General features: G+C 33.0%; 1 long non-coding RNA gene across 1 annotated transcript; it reads left to right on the top strand.

The window, feature by feature from the left end:
- The first annotated feature begins 7,104 nt into the window (after positions 1-7,104).
- LOC127736372 (uncharacterized) lies at positions 7,105-8,736 on the top strand. The gene is made up of 2 exons (XR_007998958.1): positions 7,105-7,328; positions 7,732-8,736. It is a non-coding gene; the product is annotated as an uncharacterized LOC127736372 (long non-coding RNA).
- Positions 8,737-11,981: the final 3,245 nt, after the last annotated feature.

Raw genomic sequence — 11,981 nt, forward strand, 5'->3', positions numbered from 1 at the left:
CCTTCCGAATATTTTGCTTCGCGTGCCACTGATGAGTCTTGTACAGACGAAACACGCGTCTGGAGTTAAGAATTATAAGACTGGTATAATGGATGAGATTTTGTAACATATTTTAAGGATGTACTTAGGTCAGGTTTATGAATTTTTGTGAGATGTTCGGACTCCTTGGTTTTTTTCCCTACGATACAGGGTAAAATATTTTGCCCCATTACACCCATTTTTCTTTTCATATAAGACTTCAATAGTAATTACCAAAATTTAAGCAGATTCTAGATTTCTTTTCTTTCGATTTGAGACCCAAATACTACCAATGTAAATATAAGGTAAAAGTCCGAGTAAGCTTTTTCCCGCCATTTAAAAAAAAATCTCGAAAAGGAGCTCCATAACCTATCAATATTTTAGCTTGTTTAGTTCCTTAACTAATGCTCTTCTGACTTATAGTATCAATTCTAAATTGTAGTTTTTTTTTAAATTTCACGTAAGTACAAAAAGTCATCCTTAATTTAGTTTATCTCACATTCACCAGAAAACACGTTAACTTAAAAGTAACTCAACAGTAAATTATGTTCCATACCTATGAATGCATTATATGTATGTTTCTGATAGATCCGATACGTCAGTAGAATGAATATAACTCATGTCGAGAGTCCGCATGTTTCTAATTGATAAATAAATCTTCCATGTCATACGCTATGCACATCAACATTTTTGTGTTTTTTGCTGTGCATGTACTGATTTTGATGCATGGATGGATACCCCATATCCTTTATTTTCTATTACGAATTTATTCATGGCATTTACATATACGAATGATGTTTTCCTGTTTTTTTCTCAAACTTTTTTTTATAAGAAGTGCACGTCTGTACTTTCTCATCAGATTCTAATTCTGTACAATACTTGGACCTAATAATAGTATAATATTCTAGGTCCCATGTTTTCTATCCGAATTTTGTTAATATATCATATCATATCATGTTCTTACAAAGTGGCTACACAGTCATTGGTTCCTAGTGGCGGAGTTAATGGTTGCCAACATTATTTCAGTGACCGTTACGATATGTGTTATATATTACAATAGATATAGGAAGATGTGGTATGAGTGCCAATGAGACAACTCTCCATCCAAGTCACAATTTATAAAAGTAAACCATTATAGGTCAAGGTACGGCCTTCAACACGGAGCATTGGCTCACACCGAACAGCAAGCTATAAAGGGCCCCAAAAAATTACTAGTGTAAAACCATTCAAACGGAAAAACCAACGGTCAAATCTATATAAAAACGAGAAACGAGAAACACGTATGAACTACATAAACAGACGACAACTACTGTAATCAGATTCCTGACTGAGAACAGGTGCAAACATTTGCAACGGGATTAAACGTTTTAATGGTACCAAACCTTCTCCCTTTTCTGAAACAATAGTATAACATCACAACATAGAAAAACACAATGACTATATTCCATATACATTTGTATCAAAAGAGAGGCGAAATATACCAAAGGGACATTCAAACTCATAAGTCGAAAATAAACTGACAACGCCATTGCTAAAAATGTAAAAGACAAATGGACAACAATACCACACAAGACACAACATAAAAAACTAAAGACTGAGCAACACGAATCCCACAAAAAACTGGGGGTGATCTCAGGTGCTCCGGAAGGGAAAGCAAATCTTGCTCCACATGTGACACCCGCCGTGTTGCTCGTGTAAGTACAAACCGGGTGATAAGTCTAATTACGTAGGTCACATTCTAGATTAAGGGGACGGTACTGTTGTTGAACAATTGGAACATATCCGTCGTCATCTGTGAAATTGAGAATGTATCAAGATGACAATTCCGTCCTCTTTACTTTCTTTACTCGGTCGGAAATCGGTATCAAAATCCGTGTTGAAGACCGTACTTTGACCTATAATGGTTTACTTTTATAAATTGTGACTTGGATAGAGAGTTGTCTCATTGGCACTCATACCACATCTTCTTATATCTATTTCCACTTGGTCTGTACCGTTGCAAATGAACTATCTATTTGTCCCTGAAGATAGCATCTAACTGTAGCCAGTGCATGGTTTAAATGATCATATATTTTGGCTTAAATACAATTCTTTTTCATAAACTGTGTTATTTTGATAAAACTAAAGTTATATTACAATGGTTAGCCACCGTCTATCCATCTTTTTTTTCTTTTTTAAAAGGGGGGGGGGGGGGGTTGGTTGTTTTTCTTTTCATTAAATTGTTCGATTCTTAATTTCTCGAAAAAAAGAAAATTGTTGCAGAAAAGTAGTGAAAAAAATAGTTTGTTGCTATTGAGAATTAATTTGAAGGAAAATAAGTACAACATTTGTTTTAATAAACAGATACTTGTTCTTGTATGCTATTGATGACTTTATATTATGATTTAAACCGAAAAAAATGTTTGTCCAGAAAAATAATTAACTCCCTTCGCGCAAATAAAGATGAAAGATCGTTGCCTCATGGACTACCCGTCCGCAAGATTACTACAATCCGGCAAGTAGCAACCACTGCGGTAGTGGCGAGATTGATGTTATTTTCCAGTTTTAAATTTCCGTTTATGAATAATGAATTTCTACTCAAACGAATGTTGCAACTCCTGAACTTCCTCTGTCCATCGTGACAACAAATTTAATTAGAAGTCATAAATTGCTTTTAGATTCGTTGTATGCTGTGCAATTGCATTTGCCCCCACTACCATTATATTTGCGCGAAGTATATTTGAGGCCCATCTCTTTAAGAAAGTGAAACATGTCCTCTTCTCCATTCTGGTATTTTCGGAATTGTTCCATCAGATAATCTGTTTTCTCTTCCTCACTTCTACTTACAACAGTTACTGCTCGTGTATCAAGCCCTCTGATACAGAAACAGAATGCAATATTACCGGAATGCCTTAAGCGATTACTAAATATATTTCTTTTAACGATTCAATATGAAAAAGATATAATTTAAAATGATAAATATGTTCAAAATGAACATTAACAATGGATTTATACATGTACAAACAAATGTAAGTCTATCGTAAATAAACTATTGACATATTTATCATAAATTATCTTTATATAGACCTGTATTACCTGTAAAATGAACGCGCGCAAATGTAATAAAAAGCTGCACGCAAACGTGAAAATTTTTAATCCGCAAATGCAAATGTAATGCGCCCCAAAAATATGTGTTACTAAGTAATTAGAAACTGTAAAAAAATATAATGATATTATGTTGAAAATATCAAAACAGAAAAACTGAAAATAATAGTAAGAAATGATTAAACTGGCAATATCTTCAATGCGTTTCTTTCTTTGAATGTTAAAATTTTAACAGGATATTTTTAATTTAATTTGATTCTTTCATTATGTTTTATTTTTCCATCAATTCTCGTATGCGGCCTCAATGATATTTTCAGAAAATGTTTATTGAGTTATGCCGCTTTTTGCAACATTTATATTAGTTTACAACACCATTTTGAAGAGCAATTTGCTTCTACTTGATTTTTTGGTACTATTTAAAGTATGAATTCAATACATTTATAGGGTGCATTTGACATATATCTTTGAGCTGTGAGTTGACTTCAGTATGACAGTTTATTAGATTTATAAAAAAAAATAAGTCTTGTCTTAATAACCTCCAAACGAACATGTTGTCTTCTAATCAATGTTAACATATATTTCAGGTATAACGTATCATTATATTGTAAAATAGTTATCTGAAAATTTGTAAAGTTACGTTTAAAAAATTTGCAAAGGGAGATTATTCAAATTTAAATTTTGTGAGATAATAACAGGTGCTTAGATATGAATACATATACTAATGACGACAAGATAGTAACTGGTAAGATGTCAATCTAAAATATTATGTTTAATAGTTCTGTACTGAGTGACACAGCACGCTACGGAAATATATTTTGTCGTTTAACAAATTACGCGTAAAGGAAAATTGTTAAAAAATATTCAATTTTATTTCATAAGGATTCCAGAATCAGTGATACCAATTTTGCAGAGTTGAAGAGTTTCGTGTCTTGGTGTTGAATTATCATTTGACATCTTTTATAACGAGTTTCTAATTGTCGGCTTTAATTTTAACAAAAATCAATCTGACTATGTTGCTTTAAACTGATGAATAGTATACGTTCATGATATTTTAAAAATGTTGAAAATGTTTAAGGATGAAACTGATCGGTTGAACTATCATCTTTGAATCATAGTTCGATCAAAATATTAATTGTTTCTAAAGGATTTTATTGAAATATCTTTGATATAACCGTAGTTTTATAACTGACAAATTCAAAATCTCTGTATAGAGCTTGTATGTGACATATGAGACTTAACTAGGCATCACATGTAGCTTGATCGACATCTACCAAAGAAGTCCTTTCAAACTGGTGTTAGGATCCGATCTTTACTTGCTGTTAGGTGTGAATTTTTGTACCGTGTTAAAGTTAAAGGCCCCACTGTGACCTTTTAGATGAAGAACTACAATACTAGCGATATGCAAGTGCGTGTATAGGGATTTTATGTCATAACATTATATATCATATCCTTTCTTTGTATGATATTAACTGATTTTTTTTCTTGTGCTGTGTGAAGATCATAAACATTTTCTTTGTACTTGAAGTGTTTACTCTTATATTTCAACAGTTATGACGTATTTTTCTTGAGGTAACTTTTCTTATGTGTACTACTTCACCTTCTGTTTCGGCAAGTTTGTTTCTCGTTATCGCTATGCAGTAAATCTTACATATTTCCTCCGCTCATTTATGATTTTCTGTAAAGTATCTAAGAAATATCTTGATGTATTCCGTGGTTGTCTAAATGTTTGTATTCTGAGGTGAGAGTGGACTGCCAAGACATATTCACTTATAAACGAGTCAATAACTAACTAAAAAAATAGCTCAAGTAAGTGAGTTCACTTCGAAAGTTTTAAACCAACATCAATTTTTAAACTTATCTCAACATTATCTTATTTGTGTTGTTCTACTTTTTGTCGAGCCTGCGACTTCTGTCGCAGAAAGCGAGACATAGGGATAGTGATCTGGCGGCGGCGGCGTTAACAAACTTATTAAAAGCTTAATATTTCAGAAGGTAGAAGTCCTGAATCCTTCATTCTTTGTATATAGATGCCTTATGTTATGAAGTTTCCGTCTGTCATATGTCCATTGTCCTTGACCTCATTTTCATGGTTCAGTGACTACTTAAAAAAAAGTTAAGATTTTTAGTATTCTTAATTTCTCTCTTATTATGAGTAGTAGGATAACTATATTTGGTATGTGCGTACCTTACAAGATCCTCATGCCTGTCAGACAGTTTTCACGTGATCTCGACCTCATTTCATGGATCAGTGAACAAGGTTGTTTTCGTGGTCAAGTCCATATCTCAGATACTATAAGCAATAAGTCTACTATATGTAGTGTATGGAATGATTGTAAGGTGTACATGTCCAACTGGCAGGTGTCATTTGACCTTGACCTCATTTACATGGTTCGGTGGTTAAAGTTAAGTTTTTGTGTTTTGGTCTGTTTTTCTAATACTGTATGCAATAGGTCAACTATATTTGGTGTATGAAAATATTTTACGATGTACATGTCTGTCCGGCAGGTTTTATTTGATCTGCCCTCAGTTTTACGGTTCATTGCTCAATGTTAAGTTTTTGTGTTTTGGTCTGTTTTTCTTAAACTATGAGCAATTGGTCAACTATATTTGGTGTGTGGAATGATTGTAAGGTGTATATGCCTGTCTGGCAGTTATCATCTGACCTTGACCTTATTTTCATGGTTCATTGGTCAATGTTAAGGTTTTCTGGTTAAGTTTGTTTCTTAGATACTATATGCAATAGGTCAACTATTTTTAAAGCATAGAATAATTGTAAGGTGTACATGTCTGTCTGGCAGGGTTCATCTGACCTTGACCTCATTTTCATTGTTCTTTGCTCAACATAAAGTTTTCATGGTTTGGTCTGTTTCGTGTATACTATAAGCAATAGGTCAACTATATGTGGTGTATGGAATGATTTTAGGGTTTACATGTATTTCTGGCTTGGTTTATCTCACCTTGAATTCATTTTCTTTGATCATGTTAAGTTTATGTGATACTTGAAGGAAAACTTTATATGTAGGACTATCAACATAAAATCAATGGTCAGTAAATCAGGCGAGACATTTCAGCGTGTGCAATCTTGTTGGAAACAAATTATCATTTTGTATCAAAATTTCGAAAAATTGTTAGTTTTACCAATTCGCTTAATGTTAATAATCCCAATTTATTTTTTTAATTGTTTTCACCGACGACATTTTCATATTCAAATTTTGTGTTAAACTACTACTTCTAGCATTAAACGAGAAACAATTATGTATTGGTTTACACATTGTCTAAGGCCTTACGGTGAATTATAACAGTTGATTACATCCTCTTGCTTTGATCTTTGGCGGATATTTGTCTCATTGGCACCGTTATTTTTCTATTGCACACGGCAACCAACGACAGGCGGCTTCTGACATACATGTATACCCCTCTCTACAATGTTAATTCAAATATCTGTTGAATGGAAGTTCACTACAGTGTATGTTTCTTTGGATTTTTTTTCTGTCAAAGACTTAACAACATAAAAAGGCTAATCATTTCATATATATATAAGGTTTTCTAATACTGCAATTTTGAAGCTAGTCTGTATTTGAATTGATATCTATTAAATTCTTATTTGTACCAAAAATTTGATAAAATCTAAATTATCATACTGAAGTAGCCTTGATTGCATCCATTTTATGTGTAATTGTGTTGTTTATGACGACCGAACAGCTGTCCGGCTATTTGCATCTCATATTATCTCTGATTTTGTTTTATATAAAAATCTACTTTATGTTTTTTTTTCTATATAAGTGAATCAGTATTGCATATATTTATCCATCTTCGTTATTAACTTTCATTACTTCGATGTCAATGTAATCAAACTAAAACAATCTTATATTGAATACATATCAACTTTTACAACGAGTTTTCAGTCTCAATGTTAAATTTAATATTGCTTTGGTAAGTAAGTGACAAACATGGCAGATATAAAATACTTCAAACTACTTCAATCTTTCTTGCACTGTAGTAATGTCTTATAGTGAATTTGTTTGTAGCAATTTATGTCATATCACAATAAGAATACAAATCCAGAGGAAATAATTGTTTTCAGGCGATACAGAGGAGTTTTCGGCGACAAAGTTGATCAAGTGTCATACATTCTATAAAGACTTTTCAAGTCGGGGAGCAGTTGTTTATCCTAATTAACCTTACTACGAAATGTAATTGGTTAATGTAGATATTCCTCATGGCAGGTAAGATATTCTATTTTTACGTTTTTACAGAACATTTTTGTAGAAATATGCCATTACACAGACAAAACATTTACAAAAAAAAGACAATATATTCATGGCACATTTTAACATTATTTCATGAGCATTGGCAATTTTGTTAAAAGTATTTGTAACTATCATATAAATAAACCCACTGTATGTACATCGTTAATGTGAACTGTTTATCTAAATTTTGTTCAAGTAAGATATATTGCAATGCAGACTAGATTCAAAATTGCATTATTAGAAAACAAATTCGATGGTGTTGACTCTTCGTTTAAGCTATTAATTGTACTGGAAAATTCACGATGTCTGGAAATTTTATGAAAATTGTAAAATTTGAAAGATTACAGTCACACTTTGATAAATATTATGTTTTGCACAGGTAATAATACAACTATAAAACCTGATGTTGACAACCAGCCTTCCAACGTTCTGTTAGCTGTGTCTGCTTTTCTGCTGATAGTATCCGTAATGGCTGGAATTCTTATTTGCATAATACGTCAAAGGAAAGTGGGCACCATTGATGATGACGAAATCGAATTAGAAGAACCTAATTGCGTTGACGAAACAACTAAATTAACTGGAGATAAAAACACACTTTGACATTTCAATACAAAATAGCTGTGTCTAGTGTTACATTCAGAAACTCAGAAGTAAGACTATAGTAATTAATCTCAACTTCATATACAAGTCGTATAGACAACAAATATTTCCATACACAATATGAAGTAAGGATACGCAATGATAGAATGCCTTACAATATGTTAATTATCAATACAGGTATTTTAACTCTATGATAATCGTTTGCCTTTTTAGTGATTGAAATCCAATATTTGTATTATGTTAAATGAATTTCTTATTCGGTAACGGTCAAGTGCAATAAATGACCAAAAGTTCATGTGACACAAAGTGAAGTGCGGCGTTTTCTAGAACCTTAATGTTAAGAGTAGCCTGTTTCAAGGAAATTTAATTAGAATGGGATCGAGCAGTATTTGTCATCGCCTAAAATATTTATTTTATCAGTTTAGACATAATTTCATAAGCATGATAGATTAAGTAGAAGATACCATTCAATATAATATATAAGATATCACTTTTACGTTAGGCTAGGAATGTTTGATCGTTTGAACTTTAATGATGTTTTTTTTTTTTTGGAATCATACATTTTGTTTAAAACTGCAGTTTTCTATTCTAATTTCAATTCTATTTCAGTTATGTGACTTTGGTTCCTATGTTTGGTACATGCATATGTAATGGGGAAAACATATCCTTAAATCAGTAGAATTTTCTCTGTTATTACATGAAATTTAGATGCATCGATAAACAGTTTTTCATATGTTGTTTCAATGTAGATCTTGTAGTATGAATTAAATATATTTAAATAATCTTTCATGTTTTGTCATAGAATGTTCAAATATTATTTAAAAGGAAGTTGAAAATTTCTATTTTTATTATATCAAAAAATATAATCCATTATCTATTCAAATTTCCAGGGCTTCAAATTTTGTGATAATTTTTAGATTTTTCCCCCTTGATATTTGCTTTTGCTGTATTATACTGAAGGATTTAAAAAATGCAACTCACTTTTTGTTGAAAATCTTTATCAAACCATGATTCATTATTCATGCTTACCATATATACTTATTCTGCATTAGAAAAAGTCAATACCAGTTCTGAATTACTTTAGATGATTGGATATTCCTTGCGATTGATGTCTAACGAATTTCCTGACGCGAAATTTGAAACCCCTGCAGGATTTTTTTTCTTCTTAGTGAAACCTTTTTTAAATCCATACCCACCCAAACATCTGTTAATAAAATGTTCAGTTTTCATACTGCCGAGGCTGAGCCATCTGATGATAGATTCTTTACTGGTATCGGGCTTGCTGCCAAGGCTGAGTCATCTAATGATAGATTCTTTACTGGTATCGGGCTTGCTGATGATTTAGTGGTGCATGCTTTTTGAAATTGCTCATGTAGAATGTTTGCCCTATCCTTGGTGATCATTATGAGCACGATGTCTATTTTAAGTGCAGCTACATATATTATTTCTCATCCTTTTGATATACGCGAATAAGTTTTTAAAGGTCTTTGGTATTGTCTGCTATATAATGTCAAATAAGACGAGCGCATGTTTGTTTGCAATGATTTGTTCCTATGTTTGTACCTTAGTTGTGGATTATTTATTTTTTTTGTATTCTAGGTGGTCTGTGATCTGATTATATATGTTATTTGTTGTTGTTGTTGGTTTTTTTTGGGGGGGGGGATGGGGGGATGGGGGTATTTATATTAGTAGTGATGGTTTTATATGGTAATCTTGAAAAGCCAGTCATAGAAATTGTTTTGATCTTTCCTGCTAGTAGTTGTGTGTCTTTTTGTATGTTTTCAAGTTTGCTTAATGTAGTTGCTGGATTTTGTTTAGTTGCTCGTTAGTTTCTTTTCAACGGTATGGTGCATTCAGTGAATATACGAATCCAGTTTATCTGTTATGTTTGGTGCATTTGTTTAAATTAAATCTAGTATTGTTTCACCTCTTGTTTGGTTTGTCTACGATTTGATCTAGAGAGTGGTCAGTTATCATAATATCAATAAGGATTTTGTGTTGGTAATTATCTATAATTCCAGAAATTACTGATGGTATTTGCCAGTCCATATAACCAAGGTTGAAAGCTCCCTCCACAGTTATAGCAGCTTTTGAATTCCCATATGTGCGATTTAGGGATGCATTTATTTCTTTTAGTGATGAACCCATGTCTAAAGGGGGTCTGTAGTAGTAACCAAGAAGTACGTGTGTGGAGTTTGTTTCGTTCACTTCAGCCTATCCATTCTCATTTTGTGTGTAATTCTGAGATTTCATCGGAGATAGTGTCTATCGATATTGCAATTAAGTCACCACCATGACTTTGATTTTTTTTTTGTCTCGTTTGATAAGACTTGAAATTCGATTAGTTTCTATGGAAGACACATTAAATATAAATGAAGAAGATTTTGGCATCCCACATTGGATGCAATTCCAATAGATTTTTAATGAGTCCATACAAGAATTCAAGTCAGAATGTATTCCGTGTCAACTTATAAGATATCATTTGTGTGTTTCCTAGTTTCAGATTTAATCCATAACTAACATGGCCATCGTGGGGTACGCGCATCAGGAATTAAATCCGTGCCACCTGATGTTGTAATGAGGATAATTAATACGACAGTTGTCACATGTTGAGCAGGATCTGCTTGTCCTTCCGGAGCACCTGGGATCACCCCTGTTTTTATTTAAAAGGGGTTCGTGTTGCTCTTGCTTTGGTGTTTAATTTTTTGAATGTCTGTAATGTTTATACCAGTAAAAGTCATGTCTATTCTCCGCCATGATAAACTTTTTTCAATTTCAAAATTTCACATTCGGTCATGCAAGTTTAAGGGTAAGTCAATTTACATGACTGATGGTTTATTAACTTGATGATGTCTTAGAGTTAGATATGAGTCAATTACCAATCCGCTATTGCGTGATGCCTAATCATCACTTGATATAAATCATCAACATATTCTATTGAAGTACCACGACGAATGTCAAATGTGGAGTAGGATCTGCTTACCATTCCGGAGCACATGACATCACCCCGGTTTTTGGTTGATTTCGTTTAGCACAGTCTTTAGTTTTTATGTTGTGTTTTGTATACAGGAATGCTCAAAGCCGAACATTGGAAAATCACTGTTGTATAAGAACCGAAACAGTTGGAGAGCTATATTAATTATCATACACAGATCACATTAACATACTCCATCAATATGAGACTTGTGTTGGAAATACATGAATACAAAGATATACATTAAACTAACAAACAATTGCCTACCAAGAGAGAGGCAAGAGATACCAAAGGAACATTCAAACTCATTAGTCTTAAACAAACTGACAATGCCACAGCAAAACACGAAGATGAACAAACGACAAACAACAGTATACAAATCACAACATAAAAAAACTAAAGACTGAGCAAAACGAACCCCAACAAAAACCGGATTGATCTCAGGTTCTCCCGAAGGGTAACCAAATCCTGCATCACGTGTGGCACCCATCGTGTTGCTCATGTAAATACAAAAGTATAAAGTGTGTGATGTGATTACTTCAAACAAAAGTATGACATTCGATTTTATTTTGTGTTTGTTTTTTGTGTGCGTACAGTTTCTACTCACTTGTTGGGCCAAGTGAGCTTTTCTCATCACTTGGCGTCGATCGTCCGTCGTCGTCGTCGTCGTCGTCGTCGTCCGTCGTCGTCGTTAACTTTTACAAAAATCTTCTCCTCTGAAACTACTGGGCCAAATTAAACCAAACTTGGCCACAATCATCATTGGGGTATCTAGTTTAAAAAATGTATCCGGTGACCCGGCCAACCATCCAAGATGGCCGTCATGGTTAAAAATAGAACATAGGTGTAAAATGTAGATTTTGGCTTATATCTCTGAAACCAAAGCATTTAGAGTAAATCTGACATAGGTTAAATCTGATTATCAGGTCAAGATCTATCTGCCCTGAAATTTTCAGACAAATCTGACAACCTGTTGTTCGGTTGCTGCCCCTGAGTTAGTAATTTTACAAAAATTTTGCAGTTTTTTGTTATTATCTTAGATATCATTATAATAT

The sequence above is a fragment of the Mytilus californianus genome, unplaced genomic scaffold (assembly GCF_021869535.1).
Source record: "Mytilus californianus isolate M0D057914Y unplaced genomic scaffold, xbMytCali1.0.p SCAF_1, whole genome shotgun sequence".
Taxonomy (NCBI): domain Eukaryota; kingdom Metazoa; phylum Mollusca; class Bivalvia; order Mytilida; family Mytilidae; genus Mytilus; species Mytilus californianus.